Source organism: Pleurodeles waltl, chromosome 3_1, assembly GCF_031143425.1.
Source record: "Pleurodeles waltl isolate 20211129_DDA chromosome 3_1, aPleWal1.hap1.20221129, whole genome shotgun sequence".
Lineage (NCBI taxonomy): Eukaryota > Metazoa > Chordata > Amphibia > Caudata > Salamandridae > Pleurodeles > Pleurodeles waltl.
This window is the reverse complement of record NC_090440.1, coordinates 176,486,427-176,509,187: the sequence shown is the minus strand read 5'-3', so window position 1 is coordinate 176,509,187 and position 22,761 is coordinate 176,486,427. Positions and strand designations below refer to the sequence as shown.

General features: G+C 46.4%; 1 protein-coding gene across 1 annotated transcript in view; it reads right to left on the bottom strand.

The window, feature by feature from the left end:
• The window catches only part of LOC138283896 (proprotein convertase subtilisin/kexin type 5-like), a 570,601-nt gene that overhangs the window by 517,108 nt on the left and 30,732 nt on the right, over nt 1-22,761 (bottom strand). The gene's annotated exons all lie outside the window — the stretch shown is intronic.

Genomic DNA, 22,761 nt, shown 5'->3' with positions numbered 1-22,761 from the left:
GGGCAGGCTGGGAGACTGTGCATGCAGCTCCAGCAAGGAAGCAGTGGAGCGCGGCATGGGAGAAGGTAAGTGTTTTTTTTTTCTCCAATTTAATATTTATTTCCTCCGGCCCCCTCATCCCCGTGCCGCCCCCTTTCAATCCCACGAGCCACTAATGCTAATAAGCACCATCCCACTGTTAACAACTTAGTTAACCACATATTGAATTTAGGGGTGTCACTGTCGTTTTTGACCCAGAGGCAGTGCACCAGGGCAAAGGAGCCCTGGGAGCCCAATAAACCTCAATTATAACAGCATTTTACTACACAACCAATGGATGGGGAGGAGGTGTGTTGTTTGCATTTCTCTTGCTAAGCCAGGGACAATAATATGCCTTGCTACCCCACTACATTGTATTTAGCAAAATAAATGACCTGGAATACAGTCAAGAGGTTACACAATCAATAACAGTTTGTTACAGTTAGTAAACGTGATTGTGAAAGATTTATGTTTTAATTTAGTTTTATGTTAATTTAAAATATATTTTTTGTTGCTTTTGCAAAAAGAACGGCTACTGAAGTAATAGACCGTTCATGTCTTCATTAATTTCACCTGACCCACTCTTCGAAACACTTCTGCAGGACCAATTCTACTCCTTTGTGAATCTTGTCAGAAGGCTCGGGATCATGCCTTAAAATGGTAACCATTTAAAACAAGTATTTGCAATGCAATGGGTCTCACGTTTGCTTGAGTTAAAGCTATTAGCGTTGTAAACTCCTAACCGGACTTTTCTTGCCACATAAGCTGAAAATGAAAAGTAAAACAGTTTCACATAAGCGAGCCGATGGCCGCCATGAGCGCGAAGTATACGCACAAAAGGAAACAGAAGTTCGCTTGCAGTGAAACGTATAGACAAAAGTGCAATTATCCATGTAACTAGCAAAAGTGCAAATTTCCATGTAACAGGGTCAATATCATGCAAAGCGCTTGACTACTGCCCAGCGAGATCGCGCTGCCTATGAAATTAAGAGAAAAAGTAGTCCAGAAACCATACGGTAAACATAAAGTCTTGTATTTTTTCAGTAGTTGGCCGGTGCGCTTGAGTAGGGCTAAACATTGGAAAAGACATGACAAATACATGCCTTTCACTAATGAAATCAAGAGATTTTTAAAAGGAAAGCCCACGAACCAACCAAACTGATGGGCGTGGTAAAAAACCCACATAGAGATTACAACAGGGACAGAGTGCTTTGCCCACTCCACCCTAAAAATGCAGCTCATATGCTTTTAACGCATTCACAAACAACAAAACAATGTATAGAGTGTAATACTTCCACAAGGGAAATAAGCCTGACCACAATGTGTGACAGAAATCCCATTGTAGGCATTGTCATGTCTGCCTGTGCGCGAATACAGGAGAGATGGTGCTGTGTTAAAAACCTGCTACAAATTATAACTTGGGGCCAATTGTAAAAGAATGTTAGCAGCTGCAAACCCTCTGATTTGATAAAATACATGGTTGCAAATGCTAAAATCCTGTTTCCTACATAAGAAAACTAATTTAGTGATTCTGAAAAGTGTGCCTGAGTCACCTAAAGTGTTTAGAAACAAATTCCGAATTTGGAAGTTTCAACATGAACAGGGGCGGCTCCTTCGCAATGGAGACAGAGCATCTCCCCCTAGCTAAGCCAGGAGCTGAACATTAAAACAATACGTCTTGAACGTTTTTTCTTTCAGCTGCTGGCTCAGCCAGCAGCATATGAAGGGAAGGGCCTGCAGGGCCATGGGAGGTTGGAGGGGAGAGGAGGAGAGAGTGCACCTAAGTGCGCATACACGTTTTGCGGCTGTCTTAGGCCGGCAAAACACACATGCAAACTGAAGAAACTGCACAGACCTCAGGGCAGTGTCTGAGTGGCAGTCCAAGCCACTCAGACCAATCCTGACACTGCTTTCATGCTAGGTTTAGCATGAAAGCAACACCAGGATTGCTGTGGAGTCTGTGATGGTGTCCCAGTGAATGCTGGGACACCAGAAGAAGAGGAGCGAGGCAGCGGGAGGCAGAAGTGACAGGAAGAGATTTGTTTTATTTTTATTCCCCCCCCATCCCTGTCCCTCCTCGGACCACCCTCCACCCTCCTTTGAGATGTGCAGCAGCCACCGCTGGACATGAACATCAATTTACCAAAATGCCAAGGGTAGCAGACGAGACACCACATGCCATTTGACCTTTACTTTCATTCACACACAAATGCTTACAGATTCACACATACGCACTCTCACTCGCAAGCACACACAACATACATTTAAGACATTTGTTTACTACAGCAGCTGGCAGGTAGGGTTATATTCCAGTTTACTGTACGCCATTCTTTATTACACTAATGGTGAATAATATAACATTCACTATTAGTGTAATATAATATGTGACAGAAAACAAAGAAAGTGGAGCGCCACCCGATGTTCATAAAGAAGAGATGCCTCTGTTCCTGGCATTGATTTTCCCACCTCTGAGGGCAGGGGCTGGAAATGCAGTGCCAAGAGATACCAGGGGTCACAGCTGCAACCCTTGGCGATCCCTAAATGACATCTATGAGTTAGGCCTGGGCAGAATTTAAATAATGCCAGAGTAATCAGAGTAATTTTGGTACTTTTTGCATTACTCTTTGTTGCGTAGTTACTGATAATTACCCAATTACTCCAGCTCGTAATTCAGGAGGCAAAATCCTACCACGAGAGCACACTTAGTGAGCGGGAGCAGTCACTTTCGCTAGCTATTCATGTTCTGCTGCATTTATTGCTAATTCCTAGTGCAAAAATGCATCTCTGTGTCCATTTTGGACACAAGGTTGCTTTTATGCTAAGAAAATAGCCCTAAATGCCATGAGGAAGTCAGAGCAAACTGCAGACATGTTGGTGAAATGTGGCTAAACCACCATCCCGGCAGACTAATGTCAAGTGGGTTTGATGATCACTTACTTAGCTGTGATATGTTCAACACAGTACTTGTTTTTGTCTGTCATTTTTCTTGCACAGATCTATCACAAACCATTGATTTATCAGAACATTTGAATGCAATGATTACACTCTTGCATTAGTTAAGTCCCAGTCATTACAGAATGAGGTGTGCTGAGGTGTTCTACACCTGTACAAACACCACATGACCTAGCACAAAAAACTTTGAATCCCACCCCCACCATACAGGGATTGCTTGGAACTACCCACACCTGGGAACCTATAGGATCCCTCAATCATCTATCCAGTATCCAGTCAGTCTTTTGTCTCTGCTATTGCAGACATTATGTGAAGCCCTCCAACAATATATTTTTAATTTTTGTTTTGCTTTTTAAGTCCAGGTTGTGCTGTGGTCCTTATCTGGGGCAGCTTAAAGTGAATTCTTACAGGTAAGCATCTGCTGAAAGTCAAGCCAATTTCTCGTGATGGTGGCAGTCTGATACTGAAGCTGCATGGCAGCTCATACCCGGAGCAAGACCCAGTTAGTGCAGTTTAAGCACCTAAGTATTTAGCTGTACTATTATATTAAAAAATGTCAAGAGCATGACCAGTATTTATGAAGGTGTGTTAGCCTCTCTAGCAGAGGTGATTCATAAGAGGCCCAGCAGTGGTTGGGTGCAGACTCTTGATAATTGATATATGTTGGAAAATGGCCCCTGTTGCAGTTACCACCCCCCACACTTTTTGCCTGATATTGATGCTGACTTCACTGAGAGTGTGTTGGGATCCTGCTAACCAGGCCCCTGCACCGGTGTTCTTTCCCTAAAAATGTACCATTGTTTCCACAATTGGCACAGCTCCGGCATACAGATAAGTCCCTTGTAAAAGGTACCAGTGGTACCAAGGGCCCTGTGACCAGGGATGGTCCCTAAGAGCTGCAGCATGTGTTGTGCCACCCTAAGGGACCCCTCACCTAACACATGCACACTGCCACTGCAAATTGTATGTGTTGGTGGGGAGAAAAAGGCAAAGTCGACATGGCATCCCCATCAGGGGATGCCTGTGGTATAGGTAAGTCACCCCTCTTGCAGGCCTTACAGCCATAGCTGCATGAGCAATATGCCCCTACAGTGTGTAAGTCCATTCTTAGACATTATAAGTGCAGTGTGGCCATATTAACTATATGGTCTGGGAGTTTGCCAAAACTAATTCCACAGTTCCATAATGGCTACACTGAATACTGAGAAGTTTGATATCAGCGCAATACACCCCCACTGATGCTAGTGTGGGAATTATTAAAAAATGCACACAGAGGGCATCTTAGAAATGTCCCCTGTATTTTATACAATCCTCTTGTATAGAACTGGCTGGTCTGTGCCAGGCTGCCACTAGCAGACGAGTTTCAGACCCCCTGGGGTGAGTGCCTTTGTGCCCTCTGAGTCCAGAAACAAAAACCTGCTCTGGTGGTTTTGCTTCACACCTACCCCCTGCAGGAACTGTAACACCTGGCGATGAGCCTCAAAGGCTCAGGCCTCATGTTCCAGGATCGCAGGGTACTCCAGCTATTAGAGATGCCTGCCCCCTGAACAAAGCCCTCACTTTGGGCAGCCAGTTCGGCGGGAAACTTAAGAAAAACAAGGAGGAGTGACCACTTCAGCTTGGACCACCTCTAGGGTTTCCGGAGCAGAAGTGACCCCCCGCTGCAGAATCCTCCATCTTGGTTTGGAGGACGGGGACCAATAGGGATAGAAATGGCATGTGCCCCCTCCCCAAAGGAAGTGGACACAAGTAGGGTGTAGCCACCCTCAGGGACAGTAGCCATTGGCTACTGGCCTCTGACCCCTAAAACGCCTCTAAATCTTGTTTTTAAGGGCTCCCTGAACCAAGCTTGTCAGATTCCTGATGACCTCAAGAAAGAAGAAGGACTGCTGAGCTGAAAACCCCGCAGAGAAGAGGAGACAACAACTGACTTGGCCCTATCGGCCCATCTCCTGCAAAAGAAAAGCGATGCATCCTGTAGGTCCAGCGACCCCCAAAAAACCTCCGGAGGACTGCCTGCATCACAGAGGATCAAGACACTCCCATGGACAGTGGCCCTGTCTAAAAGAAAAGAAGAAACTGCTTCTAAAGGACTCCCACCTCACTCCAGAAGTGTGAGTACCAACCACTCTGCACCAGACGCCCAAGTCCAAGTGGCCCAACCAACCAGAGAGGACCCCCAAGCACAAGCGACCAAGTGCCCACCTTGGGTTGACCTCTCCACCCCCAACGGCGCCTGCAGAAGGAATCCCGAGGACCCCCTAACCACAACTGCCCTGGACGAAGGTAACCAACGCCAAATAACCCACAGCACCCACAGCCCCCAGGCCTTGGAGAAATCGACAACCGGTGCAGCAACAATTAACAGGCGGCCCTCTTCCCTGTCCGACCAGTGGTGTGCCCAAGACGCCCCCCCGGGACCTCATCTGCAGTGCCTGAGTGACCCCCGGGGTCCCCTCATAGAGTTTCATTGGAAACCCGTCACCCTGTTTGCAGCCTGCCCCCGGCCACCCCAGTGCCACTGAGGGTGTGGGAATGGTGCCTACTTGGGGCCCCTCCAGTGCTCTCTTAACCCCCCCTGGTCTGCCCACCAAGTCACAGGTACGTACTTGCTGGTAGACCAAATTCAGAGTACCCCCTGTCTCCATAGGAGCCCACGTTGTTCAATTTTGACCTCTGCACCCGATCAGCCCCGTGTTGCTGGTGGTGGGTGTTTGGGGTTAACTTGAACCCCCAGCAACAGACTACCTAAAACCCAGAGACTGGAACGGTAAGTTGTGTACTTACCTCCATAACTGTACTTTACTTTCTTCCCCCAGGAACTGTCCAGACAATGCAGTATCCACTTTTAAAATAGATATTCTATGTTTTCTTAAACCATGTTCACCGGACTAAAGTGAAACAAAGTTACATTGATGTCTATGCTAAGTACTTACCTGCAACAGTATTTACTTCTGAACTGAGTCTTGTGGTTCTAGTAATAAAGTAACAAAAATATATTTTTCTATATAAAATCCTATTGGTCTGAAGTTAAGTCATTGAAGTGCTCATTCCAACTTCGGCGGAAACTAAACTGCCACGCCGGAAGACCGCCGCCAGGGTGGCAGTGCAGACCCCCAAATAACGAGTGTGATGGTTTTGGCCTGTGCCAAACCGCCATATTCCCGTTGCTACCGCCAAGGGGGCTGGCCCCACCAGGCCAGAGACTAGCATCTCCGACCCAGCTGGCCACCCAATACCACTGGCGATATTCCGAGTCCCTGTTCCATAAGGGATTCCATGAGAGGAGCAACGCTGCAAGATTCCTGGCCGAAAGGCTACCAGCAACAGGAATTTGCATTCCTGTTGCCGGTAGATGACTCCCCCCAACTCCCAGTAGTGACCTCCCACCCCCTCAGTAGAGATCCCCCATCCCCATACTGAACCCCACCCCCCTAAATAAATACACGGGCACCATGACACACACACACACACTCACAACACCCTCACACACACGCATCACAACAATTACACACAAACACACACACGCACACACAAATATTCCCGTCCCACCCCCATGCATTACACGCATACACACACTCACACCCACCCATTCACAGTCCCCACCCCCTCCCCTTGAAGAGGACACTTACCTCATTCGACGAGGTGCTCCTGCCTGAGGGGACAAGATCCGGCTCTGCCGCCTGCCCCACACCGCCATCAGGACACTGCCAGGCTGTATTACAGGTCATAATATGGCTGGCGGAGTCTTTTTGGCATGGCGGGGCCAGCGGTAGCCTGTGTCTGCACCGCCGACAGCCAGCACGAATGCTGGAGGATTTCCGCCGGAAAGGCGGAAGTCCTTCAGTACTCTGTATTTGGCGGTCCTCTGGCGTCCGCGACTTTGGCAGTCTCTCCAGAAGAATGCTGAAGTCGGGATGAGCACCTGAGTTTGTGTTTCTTCTATTGCTTGTGTATGTACAACAAATGCTTAACACTACCCAAGGATAAGCCTAACTGCTCGACCACACCGCCACAAATAGAGCATTAGTATTATCTATTATTGCCTCCGTCAAGCCTCTGGGGAACCCCTGGACTCTATGCACACTATATTTGATTTTGATATTGTATATACAGAGCCAGCTTCCTACAGTATATTCATTTTAAACAGTTGAGATATTGGGTAGCACCCCTGTGTTTTATTCATGGTATCAAACTAGTTATTTATGTAGAAAAGAAGACGGTTATATTGGCTGCCCCTTCCAATGTTTAAAATTTTCCAAAGCAGATCTATCATGTTAAGGGGATATTTGATTTACCTTCTTCTCTTAGTAAACGTTGTGCCCTAAAGCCAAGTTTAGGTCGTCTGCAGCTTCTTCTTGCCTTTTTCATATAGTTGTAGTGATGGTTTAACCCTTTTTTATATGACTGCATGATTTTCATCATGCATTGCTTTGATCACTTGAGGTCCTTAATCATCTTATGAATGACTGAGAAATATTAGCCCAGTATTTCAAGTGAAGGCTACAGAGATGGAGCCTTATAAGCACACATCTAGGTGGTATCATTCCTCCAGAGAGGATGAGAAAGGAATGAGGCCTAGAAGGCAAAAGGTTGATTCAGATCATCGTCTTTTTTTTACAGGTGTGGATTTTAAATCCTAACTGATGCACTGGCACAAATCCAGGTCTTCTACAGGTATCAGAGATGGTGCGGATGACGCCTTCTTTTCTTTCAGCTGGGCAGATTTCCTTTTCTTCATCTGTGTCTTCCTGCCCTTTGCCTTAGATCATATAGGAAGAAGAACCTGAGCCAGTGAAAAGGTGCACATTTATCCACTTAAGAGCTGGGCGGGTTGTCTTCTGAGATTTGGCTGATATTACAAGCACAGGAATGTCACTGCAGCTACAGGTCATTATAACTCCCAGAGTGTCAGTGAATGAAGAGGGAAAGGATATGCCTTTATTTGAATGGAAGAACCCCGGAGACAGCCGTCCTACCTACATTTATTTCAAAATTGTATCCTGCAGCCAGGGGTGATGTGAATCTTCCTGTCCCAATGAACGGGATCTCATGTTGGCTAATCTACCAGAAAAATCTGCGGTTTTAGAACATATCTGTGCGAGTGATCCTGTTAACAGACAGCTCTCATAAAGAGTTTTAAAGAAATACATCTAGCAACCGGAGCTTCAATTTTTGTGGTATATGGTACCACTCATGCTCCCCAATTATTTTTTAAAGAACCTCAGTCTTCAGATTTACATACCAGGAAAAGACTGTTCAGATATTTTGGCCGAGATGGTGATATGAAATAAATTAATCTCAGACGTCTCTTGTGACAAACTGAAAGATGTTGATTTTGCAAAAAAATTAATATAGCAGCAAGAAGGCAAATTTATCTCCGGGACTGGAAAACTGATGGTGTACCGAAAGTAGACCTTAAAAAGTTTCCTTTTGTTGTTTCTTGAAGAGCAATTTGAAGATTTACTGGTAACAGCATTTAAATATCAGAAGCATGTTTAGATGTTCTAGAATAAATCTATACCTGTGGAACAGTCCAGTCATTACTCTTAAAGACAGCATCAGAGAAGATAGCAACTACAGCCTTCTAAAACACACTTTAAATTTTTTCTTGAAAACAAAGAAAGCAATCTGGCTATTCCAGTCCTTTGCCTATTTATGATCCCATTAGAGAGCATCTCTCTTGATTTATTCAAGTTTGGAAGGGTTCAATTTCAGGTGTTTGAGATTTGCACATCAGGCAAAGTTAAATACTAGAAATCAAGTAAGTCCCTCCAAATGTAAGCATTTTCCAGACTCATTGGCCAAGTACTCTTTCCAACCAAATTGTTCATCTTTGGTGAATTTAAAAGCTGCTTCAGAGGAAGGTGGTCAACCTGTTCCCCATAGCAGACACGGGTCAAGATGTATATTCAACAGTTTTCTTGGTTGCCAAGCCACCAGAGAAGTTCGGACTCTTTCTTTGATCATACATTTCAAAATAAAGATACCTCAGTGGACTTTTCCTTTCTGCAATCTGCAGAATGAATGATCCTAACAGAATTGCATTGTGCTTATCTGCATGTGTCAGTAAATCCACATCATCAGAAAGTTCTAGGAATCTGTGCGAGGAGGTTTCTTCATTTCGTTCTCAAAACCTCACCAACAATTCTTACAAGGGTCTTTGCCCCACTAGTAGAGGAACTTCACAATGCAGAAATCCTGGTTCACCCTTACATAAGGGATTTGGTTGGTATACATACCTTCAGTTTGCAAGCAGAGGGATATATACACACAAGGTATACCACCTGTTAACTCATGAATTTTAATAAACCATCTAATGTCCAGGTTAATACTAAGTCTCAATTTCAAACCGAATTGACACATGCTATCTCCCCCAAAGCAAGAGTGTCAAAACGTCAGATAAATCTTAAGCCTCTGTTGAACTCTCTGGTTGCCACTACCAAGGATTAGCTTCATGTCCAGGATGACATGAAAAGGCTTATTTTTCAGGTACCGGGGTGGAGTTTCTGCTTAGCCATGATTTAACCATTCCTACATCTTTTATTGTGTGTTTGTTTTTTTAAACCTCATGCTTTATTTGTAATGCCATGAGTAAGATGCACTTGGAAACCAGCATCCGGGCCTCAAGGTTGTATTCACAACACCTGGGAGATAAGGAGTGCTCTTCATTGGAGATTCATCTCAATCAATCTCTAGAGGGTAGTTTTAACAACAGATACAAGGGGAGTGGGTAACACTGGGCTTTCTCAAAACCCATGATTATTGGCTTTCAGCAGAGAGAAACATTCATCCAGTTGTAGGAAGTTGTCAGCACTGCTGATAGCCTTGAGACATTTTGCTTCTCATCCGCAGAGTCACATGGTGTTAGTAAGGATGGTGAACACTAATGAAATCTTACATTAGTCACCAGTCAGAGATCGAGTCAGCAGCAATAGCTTGCCTTGCTTTCCTAATGGGATGTTGATCAGAGCAAAATCTCTGGGTACATAATTCTAAAAGTGCATCCGTTTGCTCTATGGTGCACCACGTGAGAAGGTGAGTCACTGAGTGCTTTGGAATTGCAGCTGTTTGCTGGTCCTAGTGCATAAGCTAAAGACAACAAGCACACATTGACTGGTTTTCTCCATACGTGTGCTGCATGTAAATCTGGTAACATCGACATTGAGACTGTGCCATAAAGATGACAATTTCAACTATTTTTCTTACTTCTTTCATCTTTCCTTTTACAAGCTGCATTATCCTTAATTGGCATGTTCAGTATCATCCCTATTTAACTGCCAACACACACCCCTCTTGGCAATGTTTTTATGATGATCTCTTTCTTAATGCACTTTTATATATTATACGGTTTTATATTTCTTTGCTTGAAACATGCAGTGTCAAGTAAGTACTTGTCCTTAGCTTAATGCATTATTATGTGCTATTTTATATTATCAACCCTTTTACAAAGTTACATTTATCTATACTCTCTTATGATATATATATATATATATATATATATATATATATATATATATATATATGTATTTGTTTTTTTGAAAGCAAATTCCTTAACTTCACGAGGAAAAAAACGCATTCCAAAGGTGTAAGTTTTCCAGCAATTAGAAAACTTACACCTTTGGAGTGTGGTTCTTTCCTTGTGAAGTTAAGGAATTTGCTTAAATACATTAAACGGGTGTCCTGCCATCAAATCTGCGCCACCATGGAAAGAAAGTGCGCCGGAACACACCCTCACAGGACAACATTGCTGGGATCGAGATATATATATAGAGATTTATATATATATAAAACAGATATTATGAAGTTATTTTAGATATAACGGGCCAGATGTAGCAAAACTTGGTTTTGCGACTCGGAAATTGCGACTCCGAGCGACTCGCAATTTCCGAGTCGCAAAACCATATGCAGAACGGTGTCTCAGACACCGTCTGCGAGTCGCTATGGGGTCGCAAAGACCCACCTCATTAATATTAATGAGGTGGGTCGCAAATTGCGGCCCCATATCGACTATGGGCACTCACTAACATGGAGGCCTGCTGTAGTCAGCAGACCTCCATGTCCGTGACTGCTTGTCAATAAAACAGTTTTTTTTTGTTGTTTTAAGTGTAGCCCGTTTTCCTTAAAGGAAAACGAGCTGCACTTAAAAATAAATCCGAAACCTTTTGTTTCGGAATTTTTTCAGGGCAGGTAGTGGTCCTTTGGACCACTACCTGCCCTGAAAAAATATTTTGGGGTCCATTCACAAAGGGGAAGGGGTCCCATGGGGACCCCTTCCAATTTGCGAGTGGGTTACCATCCACTTCAAGTGGATGGTAACTGCAACTCCATTTGCGACCGCATATGCGGTTGCAAATGGAATTGCATCCCACTGCGAGTCGCAAATAGGAAGGGAACACCCCTTCCTATTTGCGAGTCGGAAATGCATTTTGCGAGTCAGTTCCGACTCCCAAAATGCATTTCTGCATAGGAAACTCCGGTTTGCGACTCGCAAACGGCAATTTTTGCCGTTTGCGACTCTCAAACTGTTTCCTATATCTGGCCCAACGTTCTGAGAGCATGAATTTCTCTACAGATTAGAATAACCCCTATGCATATTTCCACACCTATAACATCACAATTCAGACGTACGAGCCAGGAATGATGTAAAGTTCATAAGGTACAACTCCATCTTGAGCAGGCTGTGACTCAATTTTTTCTATTTTTGCAGAATCATTAACATATCTACCTTTGATACAGATGTTGTCTGCCCTTATCTTTCCAAGAACCTGTGAAAATATCAAATCACTCAGACAGTGACACAGATAAGACACCTGATATGCAATGACATTGATAAGATACCTAATGTGACATCCTTCTGGGAAAAGTCTCTTGTTATCTTTATCCCACGGTCAGAAGAAAATAAGAGCACAAACTGTGTAGCCTCAATTAATGTGTTTGTACCTTAGGTGCTTATAAGAATGCATCTCAGACTAGCATTCTGAGGCATATAGGTTATGTCAAAAATTCCTAAGGTTACGTCAGACCTTTCAAGAGATTATCATACAAAATCCTGCTAGAGAAGTTCTTGACTGTCGGATATGCTGCTGCATCACACTTTTTACTGAAAGCTGATATTGAGCCAAGTCTGAAAAGAGAGGAACTGATGTGACAAGCTGCTACCTCTGTAGGGAACACAGCCTCAATAGTTTTTGACAACTACAGCACTAAGCAGGTATCCAGTGCACCGATTCTACCCAATAAACTCTAGATACAAGGTATGCTACTTCACACTCTCTTAGTGTAGTGCATAGAAGTAGGTTTTAGGGTGTAAGGGCCATATGTACGAAAGGTTTTTCCCATAGACACAGAATGGGTAAAAATCCTTTCGTACATCTGGCCCTTAGTTTTTTAGATGCCATTTTAACCGAGGTGGAAATGTTCACTTTGTTCTCATTGTTCGCAACCTGCATTTCTGCTGTTTTAATGATATTCTGTATGGCTGATTTTGATGCGCTAAGCAACAGAGCGAGTCTGTTGTAATAAAGGCTTTTAAAAAAAAAAACAATTGGCTTTTTCTAAGGGCAGTTGTGTCTGTGACATTACAAATACGATATAGGTATGTTTCTAATCACCAAGGTAGATGCCAGTGAGGGGCGTGTTGTGATAGGTGTGCTGGTGATGGAGGTAGAGAGTGAGGATGTGGTGCATGCAGGTGTGAGTGGAGACACAACTGGGAGGGAGGTGGATGACGAGGAGGAGGGGGACACAGTGGATGCAGTAGATGTTGGTGTGTCTGCATCTGGATGGTGCTTGTGTGAGTGCCTGCGGGATGAAGTGTGGTGCTTGTGTTTGCCTGAACCCCTTCTGTGTGTTGATTTGGGTGCATGCAGGTTTGAAGGTGTGCTTGGGATAGGCTGGGGTTGAGGGGATTGGGACTGGGTAGAGGAAGTTGGAGGAGGGAGGCTGGAGACAGGGACAATGGCTGCCATCAGGGAGGAGGCCAGAGCCTGGAATGCTCTCTGTTGGGCTGCCACGCCAGAGGGAATGCCATCCAGGTATGCATTTGTTTGTTTCAAATGCCCTGCTAGACCCTGGATGGCATTCAGTATGGTTGACTGCCCAACAGAGAGGAATCTCAGGAGGTCAATAGCCTCCTCACTGAGAGCAACAGGGCATGAGGTGCTGGGGCGAAGGAGATGCCCACCCTCCTGGGTGAGCAGGCACCGGAAACACAGCTGAGGGGCTGCTGGGAGGGTGGTGCTGGTATGGGGGTGATGGCTGTAGTTTGGGTGGGCACAGAGGTGTCTGCCACCGCCAGGGAGCATCCATCGAAGGAGGAGTCACTGTCAGTACTGTCCCCTCCTGTCTCCGTCGTGGTGCTCCCTCGCCCTCTGTCCCACTGGTGCCCTCACCATCGGTGGATTCGGCCTCCAGGCCCATGTGGGATGCAGCTCCCTCTGTCACCGGGGCCTCTGCTCCTCCGCCAGATGATGCTAATGCACACAAGGACAGGGTGACAAAACAAAAAGGGGGGGGGGAAGACAGCGGATACACATGGTCAACGCCAGCAACAACACTACCGTTGGCGTACACAACTCACGGGAAACAGCCCTATGCACTATACCTAACGTCATTAGCTGCACACCTGAAACCCACAGGACCCTGCCCAGTAGTAGATGCCCACCAACCTTATTGTGGTTGGAGTGCATCTGAGCTCGCCCATCATGGAACCTACCCTGCCATGTTCGCCCTGGCCTAGAGGCACCCACAGCCCACAACCCCCACCCAGGTAATACCTTAACGCGTGCAAAGTCAAGAATCTGAATCTGTACTCATCCCCTTGTGGCTGCTGTGATGCCTTCAAGTGCCCATCCAACTATGGATAGGCCACCGCCAGGATGCGGAACATCAGGGGGTTCAGGGTGTGACAGGAACCCCTTCCTCATTGGGAGGCCAGCCCCAGATGGGCCTCCGCCGTCTTCCTTGCCCAGCGGCGCAGGTCCTCCCATCGTTTGTGGCAGTGGGTGCGCTGCCTGTCAAAGACCCCAAGGGTCCGCAACTCCTTGATGATGGCACGCAAAATACCCTTTTTCTGATGTGCGCTGACCTGTAGAAAAAATACAGCAGAAAAGGTATTAGTCATACCATCCGGACTGTCATACTCATGGCCCACCATATCCCTCCCATCCCCTTATGCACATACATTGACCACCATACATTCAGCACTCTGCCCAAGACCCCTCAGCCCCCCCCACACGAGGCTTACACACAGAGAACTCCATACATTCATTCCCCACGCATCATGCTTACAGTGTACTCACCTGTTGGTCTGGAGGACCATAAAGTAAACGGTGCTGGGGTAGGACCCCATCCATCAGTCTCTCCAGCTCCTTTGAAGTGAAGGCAGGAGCCCTTTCCCCAGACACTCGAGCCATGGTGGCTTCCAGACACAGGTCACAGCAGCACTTGCAGTGTAAGTTCTCTCCTGTTGAAGGTCAGGTAGCAAGTGAGTGTACATATAGAAAATGGCGGTCACGTCTGCGGTGGTGTGTACCATCACCGCAAGCGTACATCTCCATTGGCTCCTGGAACCCTTAGGCCCCAATGATAACCAATGCAGTGTGCCGCCCGCAACGGCGTACAACGCCAGCGGAATTCCCTCATTTCCACTTCCTCACAGGTCAGGCAGCCGCCGTTTCAGGGGGACACAGGCCATGGCACCTAACTGCGTCACAGCAGACATAGGCACATCAACTGACTTACAAGTTCACATACTGTTTCTGTAAAACAAGAATTGCATATTAATCTGAGTATATGTTTGAATATGACCTTCTGCTCACTGTTTTTCAACCTAAAGTTCAACCACTGAGGATGAATAGGAGATGGAGACATCCCCCGTGTACAGAACCCTGGTGGACCTGGTGACAATGGAGGACAGGCACATTATCCTAACCTACAGACTTAATAGGGCCACAATCCAAGAGCTGTGCGCCCAATTGCAGCCAGACCTGATTTCAGCTATCCGCCACCCCACTGGGATCCCCCCTCTAGTGCAGGTCCGGTCAGTGCTCCATTTCTTGGCCATGGTATCAGGGATGTCACAGCCTATGTTCTCAAATGTGCTGACCAGAGTGTTGTCTGCCCTGATGAAACACATGCACAGCTACATCGTATTCCCCCAGATTGAGGATTTGGCCACAGTGAAGGCAGACTTCTATGCAATGAGACACATCCCCAACATCATTGGTGCCCCCCCGAGAAATGAACAAGCGTTCAGAAATCAAAAGAGCTTTCACTCTCTGAATGTGCAGATGGTGTCTTTGGCGGACCAGTACATCTCCCATGTCAATGCTAAGTATCCTGGCTCTGTGCATGATGCCTTTATCCTGAGGAATAGCAGCATCTCATATGCGATGTCTCAACTCAAGAGGCACCGGGTGTGGCTAATAGGTGAGCCCATGGTCCCCACCCAGTTGATGTAGGTATATGGATGCGGGGTTGGCCCTAAGGGTGAGTGTGTGGCTAACATGTATCCCTCAATATTTGCAGCTGACTCTGGTTACCCCAACCTCTCGTGGCTACTGACCCCAGTGAGGAATGCCAGGACAAGGGCAGAGGAACGTTACAATGAGGCACATGGGCGTACAAGGAGGATCATTGAGCGCACCTTTGGCCTCCTAAAGGCCAGATTCCGGTGCCTCCATCTGACAGGTGGATCCCTGTACTACTCACCCAAGAAGGTGTGCCAGATCATCGTTGCATGTTGCACATTCTGGCCTTGAGACGCCAGGTGCCTTTTCTGCAGGAGGATGAGCCTGGGGATGGTCGTGTGGCAGCAGTGGAGCCTGTGGACAGTGACGAAGAGGAGGCAGAGGAAGAGGATGTTGACAACAGAACTACAATAATTCAACAGTACTTCCAGTGACACACAGGTAAGACGCTATAAATTCACCTTCAATGGCAGTTGTGTGTTGGACATTGTACATGGCAGCCTGATTTCCCTATTTCTATGGCCACTTACTGTACCCTTTGGCATCTCTATTTTCCGATATCTGTGCCCCACTCTGGCTCCTGGTGTGTTTACTGCTGCCCACTATAGGTCATACCTATGTAAATATAACTGTACTTTTGAGTTGCAATGTTTACAGCTTGTTAAACAAATACATATTTCAATCAATTGACAGCCTCCATACTTGTATTAGTTCCAAGGGTGTTTATTTATGTGATAATATGTGTAGGGGGTATTGCAGTGGACTGGGTTGATGTTGGGGAAATGTCCAGGATAGAGTCCAGTCTATTGGTATCACAGATGCATTGTCCAAGGGGGCATAGGAAGTGAAGCAATGGCAGTTACAAGTGGACAGGGTGACAGAGTGGGACACAATTGTGACAATCAGGAGAGTCTTATTTCCTGGCGGGAATCTTGTCAATGTGCTCTGGCTTCTGCCTGGATCGCACGGACCTTTTGGGTGGTGGTTCTGGTGGCCTGTTGTTCCTGTTGCGAGGCCTCCTGTCCACTTGCGTCCGCGGAGGTGGAGGGCTGTTCTTCAGTGTGGCAAGTGTCAGAGACCCGCTTGTATGCCACTGCCTCCCTCATGGTGTTGCCCATGTCTGTCAGCACCCCTGCAATGGTGACCAGGGTAATGTGGATGCCCCTCAGGTCTTCCCTGATCCCCAGGTATTGTCCCTCCTGCAGCCGCTGGGTCTCCTGCAGCTTGGCCAGTATCTGGCACATGGTTCCCTGGGAATGGTGGTATGCTCCCAGGATTCCTGCAAGTGCCTCATGGAGAGTCGGTTCCCTAGGCCTGTCCTCCCCCTGTTGCACAGCAATCCTCCCAGCTTCCCTGTTGTCCTTTGCCTCTGTCCCCTAAACCATGTGCCCACTGCCACTGACCCCAGGTCCCTGATCGTCCTGTGTTTGTGGGGTTGCTTGGGGTATCTGTAGTGGTGGACACACTGCTGATTAACGTGTCCTGGGGACAGAGGGATGGGCCCGCTGGGTGGGTGCTGTGTTGTGCTGGTGTTTCCTGAGGGTGGAGGCTCTGTGGTGGTTTGGGAATGTGGCTGGGTCACTGACTGTCCAGAGGTCCCTAATGGGCCAGGTTGGTCATCCTGATCCAGGCGTGCAGAGCTGCTGTCATCACTGTGGGCCTCATCTGTGGGGGGACTGGATGTTGCTGGCACCTCCTCTCCGGTAACGTTGTGTGGTGGTCCTGTGGGGATGTAAATGCAGTGTTATTGTTTCGGTGTGTGACATCTTGTGCATGGGTATGTTTCCCTCTATAGTTGTTATTACCAAGGCAGCGTAGGCTTAGTGATTGTCACTAGTGTGCATGCTTTGGTGATGGGTGTCCATGCAGGTCTGTGATGGGGGTCCATGCATTGGTGTTGCATGCAGGGCTTGGTATTGGGATGTGTGGGTTGTGATGGTGGGGTATATGTGAGATGGTGGAGTGATGGGGGTGATGGTAGGGGTAGGAGTTTGTGATGGCATGCAGGTAGGGGGAGATAAAGTAGTAAAGATTTGGCTTACCAGAGTCCAGTCCTCCTGCTACTCCTGCCAGGCCCTCTGGATGCATGATCGCCAAGACTTGCTCCTCCCATGTTGTTAGTAGTGGGGGAGGAGGTGCGGGTCCACCGCCAGTCCTCTGTACAGCTATCTGTTGTCTTGCAAACCCGGAACACACCTTGCCCCGTAGGTCGTTCCACCTCTTCCTGATGTCATCCCTGGTTCTTGGGTGCTGTCCCACGGCGTTGACCCTGTCCACGACTCTCTGCCATAGCTCCATCTCCCTTGCAATGGATGTCTGCTGCACTTGTGATCCGAATAGCTGTGGCTCTACCCAGATGATTTCCTCCACTATGACCCTTAGCTCCTCCTCAGAGAACCTGGGGTGTCTTTGTGGTGCCATGAGTGTAGTGTGAGTGGTGTGTATGAGGGTGTGTGGGGTGATGTGTTGGGGTGTGTGCTGTGAGGTGCATGGATGGTGTATGGGTGATGGTGTTTTGTGGCTCAGATTCAGTGGGTGCTCCTGCCTTATCTCTCTCTCTCTCAGTAATCAAATTCTTTGGGTCGTAAAGAGTTGTGGGTAGCGTGGATGTGTGTTTTATATTGGTGTGGGTGTGGTGTGTGTTTGTGTGTCAGGTGAGTGAAGTTTGAATTGTCCAATGTGGTGGTGTTTTGTATGTGTGTGTGCATTTTGAGCACGCCGGTCTGTACCGCCAATGGTATACCGCGATTGAATGATCGTTGCGGTGATTCAAGGTTCATAATGCTGTGGGTGTATTTCTGTTGGCGTAATGGTGTGGGTTTTTGTACCGCCAGTTTATCACTGACCTTTGGGCTGGCGGACTTGTGTGTGTGTCTGTATAGTGGCGGATTTCTATGTGTGGATCATAATACCTGTAGAGGTATACCGCCGCGGTCGCAGTATGTTGCCGGCAGTCAGCATGACGGCCAGCGTCACTTACCACCAATGTCATAATGAGGGCTTATATCCCCTTCTGTGCCCAGGACGTAATGGTTACGTCCTAAGGCACAGTGCTCGTGTGCCCAGGACGTAACCATTACGTCCTGGGCACAGAGCCCAGAGGGAGCGCTAGCCCTTCCCCTTCCGCCCCGACCCCCACCCACCCCCGTGACTTCAGCACGCGATCGTGCACTGATTGTCACAAGGCCTCCTCCCATCGCACTGGAAGCTCAGCTTCCAGTGCGATCGGAAGAGAAATGCTTTGCATTTCTCTTCCGCTCACGTGGAGGAGGCCGGAGAGGCTTCAAAGGGAAGGAAATGAATTTCCTTCCCTTTGAAGTCTCTCTCAGCGTTTTAGCAGCCGGATTGTAAAGCAATCTGGCTGCTAAAATGCCCACTAGACACCAGGGATTTACATTTTTAAAGGAAATTGGCATAAGGGAGTGACCCCTTGGGCAAGGGTCACTTCCAGGGGGGGGGGGGTTTAAGGGCTTTTCTGCCCCCCCTGGGGGCAGAAACCTCTAGGCGCCAGGGATAATTATTTTTTTTTGTTTGTTTTTTTAGAGGTGTGGAGCGACCCCTTAGGCAAGGGTCGCTGCCCTAGGGGGCAAATTATATTTAGGCCATTTCTGTCCCCCTTGGGGGCAGATTGGCCTATTTTTATAAGGCCAATCTGCCCCCAAAGGGGACGGAAACCACTAGACACCAGGGAGTTTTTTTGCGAATTTCACACAAGGGGAGCGACCCCTTAGGCATGGGTCGTTCCCCTGGAGGGCAAATTAATTTTAGGGCATTTCTGTCCCCCTGGGGGGCATATCAGCCTATTTTAATTAGGCCGATCTGCCCCCAAGGGGGGCAGAAACCACTAGACACCAGGGATTTTGTTGTTGTTTTACAGATGGGGAGCGACCCCTTAAGCAAGGGTCGCTTCCCTGTAGGGGCAAATTGTATTCAGGCCATTCGGCCGATTTTAGGTCAATCTGCCCTCAAGGGGGGCAGAAACCACTAGGCACCAGGGATTCTTTTTTTGCGCCAACATCACGCAAGGGGAGCGACCCCGTAGGCATGGGGCAAATTTATTTTAGGCCGTTTCTTTCCCCCCTGGGGGCAGATCGGCCTATTGTTATTAGGCCGATCTGCCCCCTGGGGCCAGAAACCTCTAGGCGCCAGGGCTAATTTTTCTTTTGTGTTTTTTTTTGTTTGTTTTTTTAGAGATGGGGAGCGACCCATTAGGCAAGGGTCGCTCCCCTGGGGGGCAAATTGTATTTAGACCATTTCTGCCCCCCTTGGGGGCAGATCTGCTGATTTTAGGTCAATCTGCCCCCAAGGGGGGCAGAAACAACTAGGCACCGGGGATCTTTTTTTTTGCGCCAATGTCACGCAGGGGGAGCGACCCCGTAGGCAAGGGTCGCTCCCCGGGGGGGTTGGGGGAGGGGGACAAATTTATTTTAGGCCATTTTTGCCCCCCCGGGGGCAGATCGGCCTATTGTTAGTAGGCCGATCTGCCCCCCAAGAGGGGCAGAAACCTCTATTTGCCAGGGCTAATTTTTTGTTTGTGTTTTTTGTTTTGTTTGTTTGTTTTTTTAGAGATGGGGAGCAACCCATTAGGCAAGGGTCGCTCCCCTGGGGGGCAAATTGTATTTAGACCATTTCTGCCCCCCTTAGGGGCAAATCGGCCGATTTTCTGTCAATCTGCCCCCCAGGGGGGCAGAAACAACTAGGCACTGGGGATCTTTTTTTTTTGCGCCAATGTCACGCAGGGGGAGTGACCCCGTAGGCAAGGGTCGCTCCCGGGGGGGGGGGGGGGAATTTATTTTAGGACATTTCTGCCCCCCCTGGGGCCGGCTGAGCTAGAGGCCAAAATCCACAAGTAGGCACTTTGTAAAAAAACACCTCCGTTTTCTGTGAAAAAATGTGATGTGTCCACGTTGTGTTTTGGGCCATTTCCTTTTGTGGGAGCTAGGCCTACCCACACCAGTGAGGTACCATTTTTATCGGGAGACTTGGGGGAACACAGAATAGCAAAACAAGTGTTATTGCCCCTTGTCATTCTCTACATTTTTTCCTTCCAAATGTAAGGCAGTGTGTAAAAAAGACGTCTATTTGAGAAATGCCCTGTAATTCACATGCTAGTATGGGCACCCCGGAATTCAGAGGTGTGCAAATAACCACTGCTTCTCAACACCTTATCTTGTGGCTATTTTGGAAATACAAAGGTTTTCTTGATACCTATTTTTCACTTTTTATATTTCAGCAAAGGAATTGCTGTATACCCGGTATAGAATAAAAACCCATTGCAAGGTGCAGCTCATTTATTGTCTCTGGGTACCTAGAGTTCTTGATGAACCTACAAGCACTATATATCCCTGCACCCAGAAGAGTCCAGCTATGTAACGGTATATTGCTTTAAAAAATCTGACATCGTAGGAAAAAGTTACAGAGTAAAACGTGGAGAAAAATGGCTGTTTTTTTCAACTCAATTTAAACATTTTTTTATTTCAGCTGTTATTTTCTGTAGGAAACACTTGTAGGATCTACACAAATGACCCCTTGCTGAATTCAGAATTTTGTCTAATTTTTTTTATATTTTGCTTTCTGGGATCCAGCATTGTTTTCTCACCCATTTTGGTCACTAACTGGAAGGAGGCTGAAAGCACAAAAAATAGTAAAAATGGGGTATGTCCCAGTAAAATGTCAAAATTGTATTGAAAAATTGTGTTTCCCAATTCAAGTCTGCCTGTTCCCGAAAGCTGGGAAGATGGTGATCTTACCACCGCAAACCCTTTGTTGATGCCATTTTCAGGGAAGAAACCACGGAGCTGGCTTCTGCAGCCCTTTTTTCCCATTTTTTTGGAAAAAAAAAAACTTTTCATTGTATTTTGGCTAATTTCTTGGTCTCCTTCAGGGGAACCCACAAAGTCTGGGTACCTCTAGAATCCCTAGCATGTTGGAAAAAAAGGAAGCAAATTTGTCGTGGGTAGCTTATGTGAACAAAACGTTATGAGGGCCTAAACGCGAACTGCCCCCAAATAGCCAAAAAAAGGCTCGGCACAGGAGGGGGAAAAGGTCTTGCAGCGAAGGGGATATGTTATCCTTGGCTAAAAACATAATTCAGTTTAGGGGTGTCCAATATAGTTCAAGGGAGGGATGAGTACTGGGTCAATCCCTTCAAACTGGTTACCTGATGGACCTTTTTTCATTAACTTGAGAGGTGTAGGAAGTTGGCATCAGTCAAACAATTTCCAATTAACAGTGTAACCCATTTGGATACACACTGAGGACTAGGAATCAGGACTAAAGTTAAGAAGTTTCATTACAGTTTAGCAGTCACTTTAATAGAAATCAGTCTTAAAAATATGCTGTAAAGATACAAGATTACAACAGGATAATCAAACCTCCTGAAGAAATTTAGGTGAGCCAGCATAAGGCAAACAAGAAATTTAATTACAGCAATACAGAAAATTAGCAGTAGAATTTGGTGCTCAGAGAGGAGTCTCCAATCCTCTCTCCTAAACATGAATAATGTAGAAGGTCATCTATTTTTTAACCTAATTTAATCAAAAGTCTGAATCTAGGTAAAATATCAAAAAAGTGGAAATTGTAGAAAAAGGAAAAATATATATGTGTATTCAAATAAGAGGGAAGGTGTCAGCATTTTAGAAGCTCAGTCAGGAGTCTTCAAGAGTAAGATAATTAAATGTTAGCCTAAGCCACACTTTGCAAAGGGGACAGAAAAAAGGGGAAAGCACAGAGGTCTGCTCCTCTCAAAGTCCAAAGGGATTTTCTGTCTAATAAACTGTGAGAGCACTAATTAATACCACACAAACCTTCTAAGCAACACTCCTTGTTCATGCCATCAAGTGTTCAATTGTCCTCTCCATTCTCAAGCTTGGAGTTGCAAAATGTGTGGATACTCCAAGAGAAGTCCTGAGACCAATATTAGCCTTGACTACAGGTTACGTTATTGAATATAGAATGTCAATTAATGCTCTATTTCTTCATGTTCCTCCATCAAGATCCTTGTCTCATGCTCTCTAGCGCTAATACAGTGTAACATCTATTCTCAAGCTAACAATCGTTACTGTAAAGAAAAGACATGCAAGCAGAAATGGGAAAACACTTTCATGTCGAAATAAATTCAGGCCTAGTCATGTCAAGTTAAACGTATAATGTAATAGTGCACATTTTATGAGTGTCATTTGTGCACATGCAACTACATACATGTGAAGATGTCAGTACATCAATTCAAGTAAAATTCATGCTGCAGTTTTTGATAAAGGTGATGTAACTTTAAGTACACAAGTACAAATGTGATTAAGAACTACATTATGAACTCAAA